General features: G+C 47.5%; 1 protein-coding gene across 1 annotated transcript in view; it reads left to right on the top strand.

Annotated features, from left to right (window-relative positions):
* The window catches only part of ACTR6 (actin related protein 6), a 274,936-nt gene that overhangs the window by 214,458 nt on the left and 39,906 nt on the right, over nt 1-20,572 (top strand). The window lies entirely within an intron of this gene.

Genomic DNA, 20,572 nt, shown 5'->3' with positions numbered 1-20,572 from the left:
AACCCCTGGGGGTCCGCGTAGCCTTATCAGCGGGTCGGCGACTGCTAAGAAAATTAAAAAATATTAACAAATATTGACAAATTAGGTCCCCAGCTTCCAGTAATGACTCAGGCGGGGGTCCCCGGATTCCAATGATTTAATGGGGTTCGCTGGGTTCCATTAATGTTAAAGTGGGGGTCCACAGAAATCAAAAGGTTGGGAACCACTGCCCTAGATCATTTCTTCTCTCTTCGTGGGATCTTGGAGAAGAAAATCAGTCAACCTCCTGAAGCAGTCACATGTAGGGAGGCAAGTCAACTAAAGTGCAAGGGAGAGCAGGGCGTGATCAGACAGGGTCATAGGGCTCATGGATACTTCTATGACATGGGATAGAGAACAAACTGTTCTAAGCGGATATGTTTTGTGATCATGGGGATAAAAGTTACAATCCCCGTTGATCCTTGTGTATCAGGCTTTATGCGTCCATGTTGCCCAACTCCCTCAGTCAGCCTCAGAATCCAGCACTGACTGTACCCCCTCCATGGAACCTCTTGTGCAGCCAGTCATGATGCCATACCCCCAACTAAGGTTGATGGGCATTGCCTGTCTGCGGCTCCAGCCAGACTCTGCCTCTCCCACAATGTCTTCTTTGGTCTTTTCTTTTTCTTTTTGTATGGGGGTGCTCCCACGCTTAACCTAGTAACTGTCATCCACTGTCTTCTATCGGAGCCCCACCCTGGCCCTGGGGTACTGACACTTTCAGAATGAGTATTTGTGGACAGGCCTAGCTTAGCTTCTTTCAACTTTTTAACACAGTGTTTTGATTTGGCCCAAAGGAAGATACAGCAGAATTGGTGTTCCTATTGATATTGCATTTCATACTTGTGTAAGAGGTCAGTGACCTGGCGGAATTTCCTTTGCCTTTTTTATTTTGTCACTGCCAGATAGTGGTGTAGCCATAGCTTGTTCCTCTCGTTACAGTCTTTTGAGTGTCACACTTGTTTGAATGTGATCATTAGTAGGAAAACTCTGGCACAGGCATTCTACAGCAGTAGCATACGTGGTGGGCAGTGCCAGTAGCAGTGGACTCCTGTAAACAAAAAAAATCATGGGCTCTGGTGCTTACTTTTTTCTTTACAAATTAAACACTGACCTACAACCTGTTGCGTCCTGCCCAGCCCAAGAGCATGCACAAGAATATGCTATCCCGAGAGCTTGTATCTAACGCTTTTATTACCTCCCAGGTTGATTGCGTAATCCCTTTCCCTGAGTCTGCTTCGTGGCTGCAGGGTCTTAATGCTCAAAGTTCCAAGACACTACATCTCTTCCCTTGTTAAACAAAAAGACACATCAAGAAACATTAACAAATAGCAGCATTATAATTCCTTGACAGCCATCTGGGTGGTTGCACAGTTTGGCCAGACCTAGTGACATGCAGTAGTTGAGGTGCACCCCGAGGGTACAGAATCTGATCAGGGCTTTCAGGTGGTACAGCTTCCTCTCAACTTGCAGGGACCGTTGATTACCTCAACAGGTGTCTGAAGTGGCATGAGTCCCTTGTAATGGATTTGCAAGGTGGGTGCACTGTTACATATGTCCCTTGCTCTGCACTGCTTTCAGAGATCTGTCCTTTGTTCCCATATTTGTTTGTCGAGAACCCAGTCACCCTCATCATGCACGATCTCCCCAATCTGACAACATTAATCAGCATATGTCTTCATCTGACATTTCCGAGCAGCGTCAGTAGCATAAACCTCGTCATCATTCTACATTCGCTTAGAGGCCAGTTGTGGCCTCTTAGCAAACATAGCTCTCCCAAACATCAGGGTGGCAGGACTCTCAGCAGTGTTAGAGTGAAAAGTCGACCAATAGGAATGGAGGGCTTGGCACAGTGCTTGACTCAGCTCAGTGCTCTCCATTGAGGTACGTTTGATCACTCGTTTGAGGGTCCATATAAATCCTTCTATAATACTATTGACTTGGGGCCACAAATGTGTGCTTTTCTGATGCTGAACATTGAGTCTCGTCAGAAACTCCTTAAACTCGTTGCTGTTGAATGGCGAACCATTGTCAGATTTGAGAGTGTTCGGTATGCCCACACTGCAAATATGTGGTCTTGCCTCCCAATAACTTTGTCCGGAATTGTCTAAAACATTTCCTCCAGCAGAGGGAACCAGAAATACTTGTTGATACTGTAGGAAGTTGGCTCTGTATGTGCTATTTCAAAGTAAGGAATAGCATGCACAGAGTCCAAGGGTTCCCCTTAGAGGTAAGATAGTGGCAAAAAGAGATAATACTAATGCTCTATTTTGTGGTAGTGTGGTCGAGCAGTAGGCTTATCCAAGGAGTAGTGTTAAGCATTTGTTGTACATACACACAGGCAATAAATGAGGAACACACTCAGAGACAAATCCAGCCAATAGGTTTTGTTATAGAAAAATATATTTTCTTAGTTTATTTTAAGAACCACAGGTTCAAATTCTACATGTAATATCTCATTTGAAAGGTATTGCAGGTAAGTACTTTATGAACTTTGAATAATTACAGTAGCTTATATACTTTTCACATAAAACACAAATAGCTGTTTTAAAAGTGGACACGCAATTTTCACAGTTCCTGGGGGAGGTAAAGTATTGTTATTTTTAGCAGGTAAGTAAATCACTTACAGGTCTCAGTTTTGGGTCCAAGGTAGCCCACCGTTGGGGATTCAGAGCAACCCCAAAGTTACCACACCAGCAGCTCAGGGCCAGTCAGGTGCAGAGGTCAAAGAGGTGCCCAAAACACATAGGCTTCAATGGAGAGAAGGGGTGCCCCGGTTCCAGTCTGCCAGCAGGTAAGTACCCGCGTCTTCGGAGGGCAGACCAGGGGGGCTTTGTAGGGCACCGGGGGGGACACAAGTCCACACAGAAAGTACACCCTCAGCAGCGCGGGGGCGGCCGGGTGCAGTGTGCAAACAAGTGTCGGGTTCTCTGTAGGTTTTAATGGGAGACCAAGGGGTCTCTTCAGCGGTGCAGGCAGGCAAGGGGGGGGGGGGCTCCTCGGGGTAGCCACCACCTGGGCAAGGGAGAGGGCCTCCTGGGGGGTCACTCCTGCACAGAAGTTCCGTTCCTTCAGGTGCTGGGGGCTGCGGGTGCAGGGTCTTTTCCAGCCGGTCAGGGGGAGCCTCGGGATTCCCTCTGCAGGCGTCGCTGTGGGGTCTCAGGGGGGACAACTTTGGTTACTCACGGTCTTGGAGTCGCCGGAGGGTCCTCCCTGAGGTGTTGGTTCTCCACCAGTCGAGTCGGGGTCGCCGGGTGCAGTGTTGCAAGTCTCACGCTTCTGGCGGGGATTTGCAGGGTCTTTAAATCTGCTCCTCTGTAACAAGGTTGCAGTCTTTTTGGAGCAGTGCCGCTGTCCTCAGGAGTTTCTTGTCTTTCTTGAAGCAGGGCAGTCCTCTGAGGATTCAGAGGTCGCTGGTCCTTGGGAAAGCGTTGCTGGAGCAGGTTTCTTTGGAAGGCAGGAGACAGGCCGGTAGGACTGGGGCCAAAGCAGTTGGTGTCTTCTTTCTTCTTCTGCAGGGGTTTTCAGCTCAGCAGTCCTCTTCTTCTTGTAAGTTGCAGGAATCTAAGTTCCTAGGTTCAGGGGAGCCCTTAAATACTAAATTTAAGGGCGTGTTTAGGTCTGGGGGGGTTAGTAGCCAATGGCTACTAGCCCTAAGGGTGGGTACACCCTCTTTGTGCCTCCTCCCTGAGTGGAGGGGGGGACATCCCTAATCCTATTGGGGGAATCCTCCTTCTACAAGATGGAGGATTTCTAAAAGTCAGAGTCACCTCAGCTCAGGACACCTTAGGGGCTGTCCTGACTGGCCAGTGACTCCTCCTTGTTTTTCTCATGATCTCTCCTGGACTTGCCGCCAAAAGTGGGGGCTGGGTCCAGGGGGCGGGCATCTCCACTAGCTGGAGTGCCCTGAGGCATTGTAACACGAAGCTTGAGCCTTTGAAGCTCACTGCTAGGTGTTACAGTTCCTGCAGGGGGGAGGTGTGAAGCACCTCCACCCAGAGCAGGCTTTGTTTCTGTCCTCAGAGAGCACAAAGGCTCTCACCGCATGGGGTCAGAAACTCGTCTCTCAGCAGCAGGCTGGCACAGACCAGTCAGTCCTGCACTGAACAATTGGGTAAAATACAGGGGGCATCTCTAAGATGCCTTCTGTGTGCATTTTTTAATAAATCCAACACTGGCATCAATGTGGGTTTATTATTCTGAGAAGTTTGGTACCAAACTTCCCAGTATTCAGTGTAGCCATTATGGAGCTGTGGAGTTCGTTTTTGACATACTCCCAGGCCATATACTCTTATGGCTACCCTGCACTTAGTATGTCTAAGGTTTTGCTGAAACACTGTAGGGGCATAGTGCTCATGCACCTATGCCCTCACCTGTGGTATAGTGCACCCTGGCTTAGGGCTGTAAGGCCTGCAAGAGGGGGTGACTTACCTATGCCACAGGCCATATTCTGTGTCAGAAAACTTCAATTGGGATATGACACAATGAGTCTCTGAGGATCGCTCCCAGCCACACCGGGCTCACATCAACAGAGATCTCAGTGTGCAGTCTAAGATTAAAGTAAGCTAGCTAAGTCTCATTTTCCATCGTACATTTTATACTCTTGAAACTGTGGTTATGTTCAGTGGACCATCGTAACCGAACATTTTCTTTTGTCTGGTCTCGCAATGGGGCACTCACTGTGGCATAATCACGTATGTGCCATGAACAGTAGCTGGGCGTGCTCAAGAAGAACTGTACCATGGAGACATCTTGTGAAGGACTCATGGCAGATAATGCTCACACTTTATCAGGAATCATTAATGCTCACACTTTATCAGGAATCATTCCTGTAAGGAAATGCCTCCTTGGCATGGTTACCCCCTGACTTTTTTACCTTTGCTGATGCTATGTTTTGAATTGAAAGTGTGCTGAGGCCTGCTAACCAGGCCCCAGCACCAGTGTTCTTTCCCTAACCTGTACTTTTGTATCCACAATTGGCACACCCTGGCATCCAGATAAGTCCCTTGTAACTGGTACCTCTGGTACCAAGGGCCCTGATGCCAGGGAAGGTCTCTAAGGGCTGCAGCATGTCTTATGCCACCCTGGAGACCCCTCACTCAGCACAGACACACTGCTTACCAGCTTGTGTGTGCTAGTGAGAACAAAATGAGTAAGTCGACATGGCACTCCCCTCAGGGTGCCATGCCAGCCTCTCACTGCCTATGCAGTATAGGTAAGACACCCCTCTAGCAGGCCTTACAGCCCTAAGGCAGGGTGCACTATACCATAGGTGAGGGCACCAGTGCATGAGCACTGTGCCCCTACAGTGTCTAAGCCAAACCTTAGACATTGTAAGTGCAGGGTAGCCATAAGAGTATATGGTCTGGGAGTCTGTCAAACATGAACTCCACAGCACCATAATGGCTACACTGAAAACTGGGAAGTTTGGTATCAAACTTCTCAGCACAATAAATGCACACTGATGCCAGTGTGCATTTTATTGTAAAATACACCCCAGAGGGCACCTTAGAGGTGCCCCCTGAAACCTAACCGACTATCTGTGTAGGCTGACTGGTTCCAGCAGCCTGCCACACTAGAGACATGTTGCTGGCCCCATGGGGAGAGTGCCTTTGTCACTCTGAGGCCAGTAACAAAGCCTGCACTGGGTGGAGATGCTAACACCTCCCCCAGGCAGGAGCTGTAACACCTGGCGGTGAGCCTCAAAGGCTCACCCCTTTGTCACAGCACCGCAGGACACTCCAGCTAGTGGAGTTGCCCGCCCCCTCCGGCCACGGCCCCCAATTTTAGCGGCAAGGCTGGAGGAAACAAAGAAAACAACAAGGAGGAGTCACTGGCCAGTCAGGACAGCCCCTAAGGTGTCCTGAGCTGAAGTGACTCTAACTTTTAGAAATCCTCCATCTTGCAGAAGGAGGATTCCCCCAATAGGATTAGGGATGTGACCCCCTCCCCTTGGGAGGAGGCACAAAGAGGGTGTACCCACCCTCAGGGCTAGTAGCCATTGGCTACTAACCCCCCAGACCTAAACACGCCCTTAAATTTAGTATTTAAGGGCTCCCCTGAACCTAAGAATTTAGATTCCTGCAACTTACCTGAAGAAGAAGACTGCTGAGCTGAAAAACCCCTGCAGAGGAAGAACAGAAGACACCAACTGCTTTGGCCCCAGTCCTACCGGCCTGTCTCCTGCCTTCCAAAAGAAACCTGCTCCAGCGACGCTTTCCAAGGGACCAGCGACCTCTGAATCCTCTGAGGACTGCCCTGCTTCAAGAAAGACTAGAAACTCCTGAGGACAGCGGCACTGCTCCAAAAGAACTGCAACTTTGTTTCAAGGAGCAGATTTAAAGACCCCTGGAACTCCCCGCAAGAAGCGTGAGACTTGCAACACTGCACCCGGCGACCCTCACTCAACTGGTGGAGAAACAACGCTTCAGGGAGGACCCTCCGGCGACTCTACGACTGTGAGTAACCAAAGTTGTGCCCCCTGGCCCCCACAGCGACGCCTGCAGAGGGAATCCCCAGGCTCCCCCTGACCGCGACTGTCTGAACTCCATTTCCCGACGGCTGGAAAAGACCCTGCACCCGCAGCCCCCAGCACCTGAAGGATCGGAACTTCTGTGCAGGAGTGACCCCCAGGAGGCCCTCTCCCTTGCCCAGGTGGTGGCTACCCCGAGGAGCCCCCCCCTTGCCTGCCTGCATCGCTGAAGAAACCCCTTGGTCTCTCATTGAAAACCATTACAAACCCGACGTGTGTTTGCACACTGCACCCGGCCGCCCCCGCGCTGCTGAGGGTGTACTTTCTGTGTGGACTTGTGTCCCCCCCGGTGCCCTACAAAACCCCCCTGGTCTGCCCTCCGAAGACGCGGGTACTTACCTGCTGGCAGACTGGAACCGGGGCACCCCCTTCTCTCCATTGAAGCCTATGTGTTTTTGGCACCTCTTTGACCTTTGCACCTGACCGGCCCTGAGCTGCTGGTGTGATAACTTTGGGGTTGCTCTGAACCCCCAACGGTGGGCTACCTTGGACCAAAAACTGAAACCTGTAAGTGACTTACTTACCTGTTAAAACTAACAATAACTTACCTCCCCCAGGAACTGTGAAAATTGCACTGTGTCCACTTTTAAAACAGCTTATTGTGTTTTATGTAAAAAGTATACATGCTAATGAAATGATTCAAAGTTCCTAAAGTACTTACCTGCAATACCTTTCGAATGAGATATTACATGTAAAATTTGAACCTGTGGTTCTTAAAATAAACTAAGAAAATATATTTTCCTATAACAAAACCTATTGGCTGGATTTGTCTCTGAGTGTGTGTTCCTCATTTATTGCCTGTGTGTATGTACAACAAATGCTTAACACTACTCCTTTGATAAGCCTACTGCTCGACCACACTACCACAAAATAGAGCATTAGTATTATCTCTTTTTGCCACTATCTTACCTCTAAGGGGAACCCTTGGACTCTGTGCATGCTATTCCTTACTTTGAAATAGTGCATACAGAGCCAACTTCCTACATTGGTGGATCAGCGGTGGGGTACAAGACTTTGCATTTGCTGGACTACTCAGCCAATACCTGATCACACGACAAATTCCAAAAATTGTCATTAGAAATTGATTTTTGCAATTTGAAATTTTTCTAAATTCTTTAAAGTCCTGCTAGGGCCTTGTGTTAGTCCCTGTTAGCATTTCTTTTAGAGTTTAAAAGTTTGTTAAAAGTTTGAATTAGATTCTAGAACTAGTTTTAGTTTCTTAAAAAGTATTCCAACTTTTAGAAGCATAATGTCTAGCACAGATGTGAATGTGGTGGAACTCGACACCACACCTTACCTCCATCTCCAGATGAGAGAACTAAGGTCACTCTGTAAAATAAAGAAAATAGCAATGGGCTCCAGACCTTCCAAACTACAGCTCCAGGAGCTGTTGGCAGAGTTTGAAAGAGCCAACCCCTCTGAGGATGGCAACACAGAGGATGAGTATAGTGACTTGGAGAGTGATTCCCCCCCACCAGTCCTATCTAGGGAGAACAGGGCCTCTCAAGCCCTGACTCCACAAATAATAGTCAGAGATGCTGGTTCACTCACAGGAGGGACCAACAACTCTGAAATCACTGAGGATAACTCCAGTGAAGAGGACATCCAGTTAGCCAGGATGGCCAAAAGATTGGCTTTGGAAAGACAGATCCTAGCCATAGAAAGGGAAAGACAAGAGATGGGCCTAGGACCCATCAATGATGGCAGCAACATAAATAGGGTCAGAGATTCTCCTGACATGTTGAAAATCCCTAAAGGGATTGTAACTAAATATGAAGATGGTGATGACATCACCAAATGGTTCACAGCTTTTGAGAGGGCTTGTGTAACCAGAAAAGTGAACAAATCTCACTGGGGTGCTCTCCTTTGGGAAATGTTCACAGGAAAGTGTAGGGATAAACTCCTCACACTCTCTGGAAAAGATGCAGAATCTTATGACCTCATGAAGGGTACCCTGATTGAGGGCTTTGGATTCTCCACTGAGGAGTATAGGATTAGATTCAGGGGGGCTCAAAAATCCGCGAGCCAGACCTGGGTTGACTTTGTAGACTACTCAGTAAAAACACTAGATGGTTGGATTCAAGGCAGTGGTGTAAGTAATTATGATGGGCTGTACAATTTATTTGTGAAAGAACACCTATTAAGTAATTGTTTCAATGATAAACTGCATCAGCATCTGGTAGACCTAGGACCAATTTCTCCCCAAGAATTGGGAAAGAAGGCGGACCATTGGGTCAAGACTAGGGTGTCCAAAACTTCCACAGGGGGTGACCAAAAGAAAGGGGTCACAAAACCTCCCCAGGGGAAGGGTGGTGAGACAGCCAAAAACAAAAATAGTAAAGAGTCTTCTACAGGCCCCCAAAAACCTGCACAGGAGGGTGGGCCAAGAGCCTCTTCACAAAACAATTCTGGGTACAAGGGTAAAAACTTTGATCCCAAAAAGGCCTGGTGTCGTAGCTGTAGTCAGTCTGGACACCAAACTGGAGACAAGGCCTGTCCCAAGAAAGATACCACTTCTAACTCCAATCCAGCTAAAACTGGAATGGCCAGTCTCCAAGTGGGATCAACAGTGTGCCCAGAGCAAATCAGGTGTCACACTGAAGCTACATTAGTCTCTGAGGGTGGGGTGGATTTAGCCACACTGGCTGCCTGGCCCCCTAACATGCAAAAATACAGGCAGCAGCTCTTAATTAATGGGACAAGTGTAGAGGGCCTGAGGGATACAGGTGCCAGTGTCACCATGGTGACAGAGAAACTGGTTTCCCCTGGCCAATACCTGGCTGGACAAACTTATCCAGTCACCAACGCTGACAATCAGACTAAAGTACATCCCATGGCTATGGTAACTTTAGAGTGGGGAGGGGTCAATGGCCTGAAACAGGTGGTGGTCTCCTCAAATATCCCAGTAGACTGTTTGCTTGGAAATGACCTGGAGTCCTCAGCATGGGCTGAGGTAGAACTGAAAACCCATGCAGCCATGCTGGGTATCCCTGAACTGGTATGTGTCAAGACAAGGGCACAGTGCAAGGCTCAGGGTGAAAAAGTAGAGCTGGAGTCTGGAAGAAAGGCCCAACCTACCAAGGGGATAGGAAAGTTAGCTGGGCAACCAGCTGCAACACAGCAAGAAAAAGAGAACCTCTCTTCTCAGGAAGAAGTTCTGCCCTCTGAGGGAACTGAGCCTATGGAGCTGGAACCTTATCAGGTTGAGCTCTTAGGCCCAGGGGGACCCTCAAGGGAAGAGTTGTGTAAGGGACAAGAAACCTGTCCCTCTCATGAAGGCCTTAGGCAGCAAGCTGCTGAAGAGTCCAATGGCAAGAAAAATGGAACACATAGGGTCTATTGGGAAGATGGACTCCTGTACACTGAGGCAAGAGATCCCAAACCTGGTGCCACTAGGAGAGTGGTAGTGCCTCAGGGTTTCAGAGAGTTTATTCTGACCTTAGCCCATGATATTCCCCTTGCTGGGCATTTGGGACAAACCAAGACGTGGGAGAGGTTAGTCAACCACTTCTACTGGCCCAATATGTCCCAGAAGGTTAAGGAGTTTTGCCTCTCCTGCCCCACCTGTCAAGCTAGTGGTAAGACAGGTGGGCATCCAAAGGCCCCCCTCATTCCACTTCCAGTGGTGGGGGTCCCCTTTGAAAGAGTGGGTGTGGACATAGTTGGTCCACTAGAACCTCCCACAGCCTCAGGAAATATGTACATCCTAATAGTAGTGGATCAAGCTACTAGGTATCCTGAAGCTATTCCCCTTAGGTCGACTACTGCCCCTGCAGTAGCCAAGGCCCTCATTGGTATCTTTACCAGAGTGGGCTTCCCTAAGGAGGTGGTGTCTGACAGAGGTACCAACTTCATGTCAGCATACCTAAAACAGATGTGGAATGAGTGTGGGGTGACTTATAAATTCACTACACCATATCATCCACAAACTAATGGCCTTGTTGAGAGATTCAACAAGACATTAAAGGGCATGATCATGGGGCTCCCAGAAAAACTCAAAAGGAGATGGGATGTCCTCCTGCCATGTCTGCTTTTCGCTTACAGAGAGGTGCCTCAGAAGGGAGTAGGATTCTCACCCTTTGAACTTCTGTTTGGCCACCCTGTAAGGGGACAACTTGCTCTTGTTAAAGAAGGCTGGGAGAGACCTCTTCATGAGCCTAAACAAGACATAGTGGACTATGTACTTGGCCTTCGCTCAAGGATGGCAGAGTACATGGAAAAGGCAAGTAAAAACCTTGAGGCCAGCCAACAACTCCAGAAGTTGTGGTATGACCAAAAGGCTGCACTGGTTGAATTTCAACCAGGGCAGAAAGTCTGGGTTCTGGAGCCTGTGGCTCCCAGGGCACTCCAGGACAAATGGAGTGGCCCTTACCCAGTACTAGAAAGGAAGAGTCAGGTCACCTACCTGGTGGACCTGGGCACAAGCAGGAGCCCCAAGAGGGTGATCCATGTGAACCGCCTTAAGCTCTTCCATGACAGGGCTGATGTAAATCTGTTGATGGTAACAGATGAGGACCAGGAAGCTGAGAGTGAACCTCTCCCTGATCTCCTCTCATCAGACCCTAAAGATGGCTCAGTGGATGGGGTGATCTACTCAGACACCCTCTCTAGCCAACAGCAGTCTGACTGTAGGAAGGTCCTGCAGCAGTTTGCTGAACTCTTTTCCCTAACCCCTGGTCAGACACACCTGTGTACCCATGATGTGGACACAGGAGACAGCATGCCTGTCAAAAACAAAATATTTAGACAGTCTGACCAAGTTAAGGAAAGCATCAAGGTGGAAGTCCACAAGATGCTGGAATTGGGAGTAATTGAGTACTCTGACAGCCCCTGGGCTAGCCCAGTGGTCTTAGTCCCCAAACCTCACACCAAAGAAGGAAAGAGAGAGATGAGGTTTTGTGTGGACTACAGAGGTCTCAACTCTGTCACCAAGACAGATGCTCATCCCATTCCTAGAGCTGATGAGCTAATAGACAAATTAGGGGCTGCCAAATTCTTAAGTACCTTTGACTTAACAGCAGGGTACTGGCAAATCAAAATGGCCCCTGGAGCAAAAGAAAAGACAGCATTCTCCACACCTGATGGGCATTATCAGTTCACTGTTATGCCCTTTGGTTTAAAGAATGCCCCTGCCACCTTCCAAAGGTTGGTGAATCAGGTCCTTGCTGGGTTGGAATCCTTTAGTGCAGCTTATCTTGATGATATTGCTGTCTTCAGCTCCACCTGGCAGGATCACCTGGTCCACCTGAAGAAGGTTTTGAAGGCCCTGCAATCTGCAGGCCTCTCTATCAAGGCATCCAAATGCCAGATAGGGCAGGGAACTGTGGTTTACTTGGGACACCTTGTAGGTGGAGGCCAAGTTCAGCCACTCCAACCCAAGATCCAGACTATTCTGGACTGGGTAGCTCCAAAAACCCAGACTCAAGTCAGGGCATTCCTTGGCTTGACTGGGTTCTATAGGAGGTTTGTGAAGGGATATGGATCCATTGTGACAGCCCTCACAGAACTCACCTCCAAGAAAATGCCCAAGAAAGTAAACTGGACTGTAGAATGCCAACAGGCCTTTGACACCCTGAAGCAAGCTATGTGCACAGCACCAGTTCTAAAAGCTCCAGATTACTCCAAGCAATTCATTGTGCAAACAGATGCCTCTGAACATGGGATAGGGGCAGTTTTGTCCCTAACAAATGATGATGGCCTTGACCAGCCTGTTGCTTTCATTAGCAGGAGGTTACTCCCCAGGGAGCAGCGTTGGAGTGCCATTGAGAGGGAGGCCTTTGCTGTGGTTTGGTCCCTGAAGAAGTTGAGACCATACCTTTTTGGTACTCACTTCCTAGTTCAAACTGACCACAGACCTCTCAGATGGCTGATGCAAATGAAAGGTGAAAATCCAAAACTGTTGAGGTGGTCCATCTCCCTACAGGGAATGGACTTTATAGTGGAACACAGACCTGGGACAGCCCATGCCAATGCAGATGGCCTTTCCAGGTTCTTCCACTTAGAAAATGAAGACTCTCTTGGGAAAGGTTAGTCTCATCCTCTTTCGTTTGGGGGGGGGGGGGGTTGTGTAAGGAAATACCTCCTTGGCATGGTTACCCCCTGACTTTTTACCTTTGCTGATGCTATGTTTTGAATTGAAAGTGTGCTGAGGCCTGCTAACCAGGCCCCAGCACCAGTGTTCTTTCCCTAACCTGTACTTTTGTATCCACAATTGGCACACCCTGGCATCCAGATAAGTCCCTTGTAACTGGTACCTCTGGTACCAAGGGCCCTGATGCCAGGGAAGGTCTCTAAGGGCTGCAGCATGTCTTATGCCACCCTGGAGACCCCTCACTCAGCACAGACACACTGCTTACCAGCTTGTGTGTGCTAGTGAGAACAAAATGAGTAAGTCGACATGGCACTCCCCTCAGGGTGCCATGCCAGCCTCTCACTGCCTATGCAGTATAGGTAAGACACCCCTCTAGCAGGCCTTACAGCCCTAAGGCAGGGTGCACTATACCATAGGTGAGGGCACCAGTGCATGAGCACTGTGCCCCTACAGTGTCTAAGCCAAACCTTAGACATTGTAAGTGCAGGGTAGCCATCAGAGTATATGGTCTGGGAGTCTGTCAAACACGAACTCCACAGCACCATAATGGCTACACTGAAAACTGGGAAGTTTGGTATCAAACTTCTCAGCACAATAAATGCACACTGATGCCAGTGTGCATTTTATTGTAAAATACACCCCAGAGGGCACCTTAGAGGTGCCCCCTGAAACCTAACCGACTATCTGTGTAGGCTGACTGGTTCCAGCAGCCTGCCACACTAGAGACATGTTGCTGGCCCCTTGGGGAGAGTGCCTTTGTCACTCTGAGGCCAGTAACAAAGCCTGCACTGGGTGGAGATGCTAACACCTCCCCCAGGCAGGAGCTGTAACACCTGGCGGTGAGCCTCAAAGGCTCACCCCTTTGTCACAGCACCGCAGGACACTCCAGCTAGTGGAGTTGCCCGCCCCCTCCGGCCACGGCCCCCACTTTTGGCGGCAAGGCTGGAGGAAACAAAGAAAACAACAAGGAGGAGTCACTGGCCAGTCAGGACAGCCCCTAAGGTGTCCTGAGCTGAAGTGACTCTAACTTTTAGAAATCCTCCCCAATAGGATTAGGGATGTGACCCCCTCCCCTTGGGAGGAGGCACAAAGAGGGTGTACCCACCCTCGGGGCTAGTAGCCATTGGCTACTAACCCCCCAGACCTAAACACGCCCTTAAATTTAGTATTTAAGGGCTCCCCTGAACCTAAGAATTTAGATTCCTGCAACTTACCTGAAGAAGAAGACTGCTGAGATGAAAAACCCCTGCAGAGGAAGAACAGAAGACACCAACTGCTTTGGCCCCAGTCCTACCGGCCTGTCTCCTGCCTTCCAAAAGAAACCTGCTCCAGCGACGCTTTCCAAGGGACCAGCGACCTCTGAATCCTCTGAGGACTGCCCTGCTTCAAGAAAGACTAGAAACTCCCGAGGACAGCGGCACTGCTCCAAAAGAACTGCAACTTTGTTTCAAGGAGCAGATTTAAAGACCCCTGCAACTCCCCGCAAGAAGCGTGAGACTTGCAACACTGCACCCGGTGACCCCGACTCGACTGGTGGAGAAACAACGCTTCAGGGAGGACCCTCCGGCGACTCTACGACTGTGAGTAACCAAAGTTGTCCCCCCTGAGCCCCCACAGCGACGCCTGCAGAGGGAATCCCCAGGCTCCCCCTGACCGCGACTGTCTGAACTCCATTTCCCGACGGCTGGAAAAGACCCTGCACCCCCAGCACCTGAAGGATCGGAACTTCTGTGCAGGAGTGACCCCCAGGAGGCCCTCTCCCTTGCCCAGGTGGTGGCTACCCGAGGAGCCCCCCCCTTGCCTGCCTGCATCGCTGAAGAAACCCCTTGGTCTCTCATTGAAAACCATTACAAACCCGACGCGTGTTTGCACACTGCACCCGGCCGCCCCCGCGCTGCTGAGGGTGTACTTTCTGTGTGGACTTGTGTCCCCCCCGGTGCCCTACAAAACCCCCCTGGTCTGCCCTCCGAAGACGCGGGTACTTACCTGCTGGCAGACTGGAACCGGGGCACCCCCTTCTCTCCATTGAAGCCTATGTGTTTTGGGCACCTCTTTGACCTTTGCACCTGACCGGCCCTGAGCTGCTGGTGTGATAACTTTGGGGTTGCTCTGAACCCCCAACGGTGGGCTACCTTGGACCAAAAACTAAAACCTGTAAGTGACTTACTTACCTGTTAAAACTAACAATAACTTACCTCCCCCAGGAACTGTGAAAATTGCACTGTGTCCACTTTTAAAACAGCTTATTGTGTTTTATATAAAAAGTATACATGCTAATGAAATGATTCAAAGTTCCTAAAGTACTTACCTGCAATACCTTTCAAATGAGATATTACATGTAAAATTTGAACCTGTGGTTCTTAAAATAAACTAAGAAAAGATATTTTTCTATAACAAAACCTATTGGCTGGATTTGTCTCTGAGTGTGTGTTCCTCATTTATTGCCTGTGTGTATGTACAACAAATGCTTAACACTACTCCTTTGATAAGCCTACTGCTCGACCACACTACCACAAAATAGAGCATTAGTATTATCTCTTTTTGCCACTATCTTACCTCTAAGGGGAACCCTTGGACTCTGTGCATACTATTCCTTACTTTGAAATAGTGCATACAGAGCCAACTTCCTACAATTCCTTTGTCAGAAAACACATGCCCAAAGAATTAGAATTTTGTTTTATGAAATTCATATTTGTCAGCATTTAATGAACGACCTGCATCTGTGAGTAATTGACACGCTTGTTTGAGAACTTTAATGTGTTCTTTTCGCATTGCGCCTAACACCATTATGTCATCACTATAATTGAAGGCATGGGTAACAGGCCGAACAATCCTACTTATCACATCTTGAAATATTTCTGCAGTAGATGGCACTCCAAAGCTCAGTCTTTTGTATCTGAACAAACCAACAAGAATAAAAAAAGTGGTAATGTACATACAGTTTTCTTCCGGTTATGTTGATGGTACCCTTTGTTCAAGTCAAGACGGAAGAAGACGTTGGCTCTATTCTGCTGCATGATCATATCCGCAATGTGCAGACCAGGGTGCTTTTCTTTCTCAATTGCCTTGTTGGCCTGGCACATATCCACGCAGACTGCACCTCCACTGCCCTTTTTTGGCACTACCATTATATTCAACACCCATGGTGTGGGACCAGTAGAGTGAATGTTAATATTGTGTTTCAGCAGGGCTACTAGTTCCTTCTCGAGTACTTCTTGTAGAATGAAATGCTGTCTTGCGGTGTTGCTGTGAGCAACAAGTCGGATTTCTTCATTAATGTGGCGTTGCACCTTAATTGTCTTGAGCCTCCCTAGGCCTTGGAACAATGATGGGAACCGATACCCAATGTCTGATTGCTTACTTAGGTTGTAATTGATAGATATCAGTCCCATGTCAGCAGCAGTTGCAAAACCAAGTAAGCATGCACTAAATGGAGTACCTTGAAGAACGTGGATTGGTGCCTGCACAGATGTCTTCTTGTGCTGCAAAGTCGCTGTGAATGACCCTTGACTTCATAACGGTTTGGAAGCAGCCCATGGATAGACCTTCGTATTTGACACTTTGACATGCGGTATGGGTGTCAAGCTGTGAAACTCTTTGACCGGCATGATGTTGATCATTGCACCGCTATTAATGACAAAGGCTACGGGACAACGGTTGACCTTGAGTTTGATCTTGGGGCAATATCCATATGAGTTCTTTTTTTTCATTCACTTGCTTGTTTTTGTATTTGTCTTCTTTGCAAGCGGCAAGGCCTACAAGTGCACGTCTCTTTTTTTTATTTATGATCATTGCTGGCTCACCCTCTTCACTGTCACTTGATGGTGTCTTCGAGGACGCTGTGCAGGGTGACTTTAATGACGAGTCACTTTGTTTGGTTTCCACCTGTCACATTTGAGATTGCTTTTCTCTTTAGGGGTATGGCAAGATTGCTTCTGGGACTTTCTGACATCCATTTTCTCATCTTGCCATGATACACTTTTATTTTCCTTTGCAAACTGTTACGAAATTCTCCTTTCCACACCCCTTGCACATTTGTCTGATGGCTGGACATTTATCCTCATGAGGAAATGAAAATTCACATCAAAAACAGTATTTCTTTCTTTGAAGACGTAGGCTTATGGGCGTCTGCTTGGTGCTTGAGTCTACTCTTCATAATCAATGCTTATTTGCCTCTTGTTGTTCCTGCTTCAATGTCAACAGATTGTTGATCTGCTTGCTTCTTGGCTCTGGCAGCCATCAGGACTTTCTCCAACCTGCGTGTCTCCTGCAACATGCAGCTTTGGAATGAGTCTGACATACAAACATCAATGACTCAGAGGTGCCTCACTTCCTCATCACTAAATTCTCAATGTTTGACAAGCACATCAAGTCTCTCAACAAACTCATCCATCGTCTCACCAACTTGTTACCTCATTTGATTGACAATGTACCTTTAATAGTTAACGTTCAGCATGGAAATGAACTTCCTCCTAAAGCATCTTTGATTTGACGGTATGACATTGTCTCAGTTTATGAGATCTTCTTTATCACTTATTTCACTCCCTCACCAGCAAGTTTTTTTTTTTTTTTTTTTTTTTTTTTTTTTTAAGTATTTAATGATTTTCTCATCATTACCTTTTTCCAGGGCATCTACGAAATCATTGAAGGTCTCGATCCATGTGATCCATCTGGCGTCAATATTCAGCTTTTTGGCCTTATTGAATAGCAGTCAAAGTTTAAAAAATACAACAGCACCATATTCCATGTCTTTTGTGGCAGTTAGCCAGATAGCCTTTGCTATCTTGAAGACTTTTTGAGTTGCACTGAAGGCCACTGTCTGCCAACTCCCCTTATCCTCAGCAGCTTCTCTAGGAACCAGCATCCTTTCAAGCAAAACCGCTGTGTTTGCTGTTGAGTCACCTCACCAGATTTTGAGATTGTAACGCTGTTGGGTAAAGTTTGCTACTTGTTCATGGTTGTCGCTGCCTTCGAGCATTATCTGTGGTTGCCGCTCTCTGTGTTGTACCTTATTATCACTTCCGTTAGCGTTTTCTTTGTATGACTGATGGCTCTGTGTTGTGGCTCAGCACCTTATTTTTCTTAGCCTGTCTGGCAAGTCTTGGCAGTCTTTTCTAGTGGGGCTTCTCTGCTAGGCCTTCAACTTCTCCAGATGCACCAACTGCAGGCTTCTTCGCTTCGGCTTGGCCGCACAGGGCATGCGCGAGCAGTTTGCTATTGTTTGCAAACTCTCAGGGAGAGCAGCTCTTTTTCTTTCAGGCATGTATCCCCAACTCGTCGCCAATTGTCACATTCTCCCCAGCCCGGGAGCATGCCCAAGAACACACCACACAAAGAGCTTGTATCTAACGTCTTTATTCCTTAGCGTACAGCATTCAATTAACTCCTCAATATCACGTAACTGTTAAAGACCACACCTTAACACCTCTCAGACTGATTGTGTAATTCCTTCCCATGAGTCCACCCAGTACCTGAAGGGTCTTAATGCACACAGTCTCAAAACACTACACCTGCAATGCTTCTCCGCTGACTCATCTTCTATTGCTTAGGGCAGTCTGTGGGATGGTATTGAGCACAAGGGCAATGTTGCCGCCTTTAAGGCAGAATAGTGCACTCAGCCTTTAGTATTTCCCACCAATGTGAGACCTTGTGCCTGGCCCTAAATGCTGTAATAGGCATCAGCCCTGGTCCTTGTCTTCTCCCTCTGTCAAGGAAGATGCAAAGGCAGCTGGAAGAGCACCCTCTCCTTGGTCAATGAGAAACTGTAACTGGATCAACAAATGGGTCAGCAGCTCCCACATTTATACAGATACGTCAGATAGGGGGGATATGTGTACTTTGTCCGCCCTTACAGAACCTGTTTGGGTCAGTTCTCTTTTCATGTCTCCTTTTCAACCTTCCAGACTCTGTGCAGAGTGACGCTCCTCACAGCAGGGCTGTCTCCAGCTGGAGCATCCACAACAGGTTCAAAGAGGTGTGAGCACTCCGCACATGACTATCTACAGTAACATTGATAGATCAGTAAGAGAAACAAAAAGGTTTGCCTTCTGTAAAGAACCCTTCAACAGAGACTGCAGCCCCAAAGTTTATCGCCACCATCTACCATCTACCATACAGCAGTGTTCAGGAAGACTAATTAGCTGTCCTTTGCAGTACAAGGACCTAATCAGACTTTTAAAGGAAATCCTGTTTTCTCTCTTCCCAACTCAATGTCTAGATCCCCTCACTTCAGTCTCCAAAATCTCAGCAAAACATGTCCTCTGTCTGGGGAAAAGAACCATACCTCCATTTTGTGCACATGAAATGGCCATGGACTTTCAAAATGGAATCCACAACCCCCCCCCCGTTCACTCAGATGTGTGTGTTTGTGTGTGCGCATGTGTGTTTCTGCCCGTGTGTGTGTGTGTGTGTGTGTGTGTGTGTGTGTATAACTACAAGATCACACAGTATTCTGTCTCCTCTACATGCTATAATTGAGACAGAGATGGTAGTCCTCTATCACAAATAAAAGTGTGCTTGGTGCACCCCTCTGTGTCCAGCACTGCACTCATATTAAGAGGCAAGTGTAGGCCTCCACATACACGCTAACTTAGCATGAGACATGGGTCAAAAAATAGGATATCGGATACCCTCAGTTGGGCACTCAGGGTATTCCTGCTGCAGCAAATTACATTGGCTTTTGTTACACGGGAGAGCTGCTATTCTAATCAAGTATTTAATATTAAAAGTATTAAACCCTGCTCAAGCTGCTTATTTATATTAACATACATGTTTCCTGCACAGTGAAATAAAAACTGCAAATCAAGCTTTCTTGTGCCTTGACGCTAACCTATGAAATTCTCTCCCAGAGGCCATCTACCTTCTATTCAAGACAGCCCTTAAAGACTTGGTCAAGAAACACGTACTTTGTAGCTGTTGGACATACACTTGACCGGACATGTATATAAGTGGCCATAAATAATGCTAGGAGCCATTGTATTTGCTTTGAGATGGCCTGATGTTCTGTCTATTGCATGATTGCGTTCTAAGTCCTTCCAAATTAATCAATGGAATGCAGCTATTACTTTACTGTTCTACTTCACCAAGCTCCACGATAATGTCTGTATGTGCTATTGCCACCTACTACTATATTGACTTTTTGCTGATCTTTTATATTAAAGTTAAACAAAAAAAATAAAAAAGGAACACTCCTAGAAAGACTGCACTTACTCAATCTGCTGCTCCTTTAAGTTGCTCCTTAATTTACCACTCGCGTCTGAGATATATCTCTGTTTCTTGTACAGATCTTCTAAACTGTGTCGTTAGGGCATGCTCTCTAAATAAAAATAAGTGTAAAAAAAATATTCACACGAGTTTCAGTTCCTGTAATACCTCACGGATCTGTCTACCCACTAAAATAATCTTTTTTTACTACAGTGAGCAACATTGTATTTGGTTTATCTGTGTGAGATTTAGCCAGTTGGACTAGTTTACACTTGCATCCTAAATTAAATCTTGCAATTTGCTCAGCAGTAAGCATGTTTGTTGTTTTCTGAGATTCCTTGTCACAAGAGAACTCTTCTGCAGATAGCAAGTGATGACACTGGCACTGCTGCCCGTTCAGAGGGTTCCTTCTGCATACCACGCAGCTCTTTCGCTCCTTGTCTCTTTTCAGGGCTGTGGTTCTGGGGTCCACCAATTCCGAGTCTCTGAGGCAGGAATGGAGGCAAGTTAGCAGTGCAGAAAATGGATTCTGATTCTGTGAGATGAGTGTGGAGAATATGCAGGGACGTAGAGGTAGGGCATGGAGAGGACAAAAGTTCAGCAGGTTTGGAGGAAGGCAAGTGGGACAGACCAACATTGACTCGGAGAGTCCTGGTAGGTAATCTTCCTTAGTGTTATAGTTGTGTTATGGAATGTTTGGATGGGCAGGAACATTGATTACTGTTTTT

This window comes from Pleurodeles waltl, chromosome 6 (genome assembly GCF_031143425.1).
Source record: "Pleurodeles waltl isolate 20211129_DDA chromosome 6, aPleWal1.hap1.20221129, whole genome shotgun sequence".
NCBI lineage: Eukaryota > Metazoa > Chordata > Amphibia > Caudata > Salamandridae > Pleurodeles > Pleurodeles waltl.
Note: the sequence above shows the minus strand (reverse complement) of the source record. Positions and strands in the feature narration are given on the sequence as shown.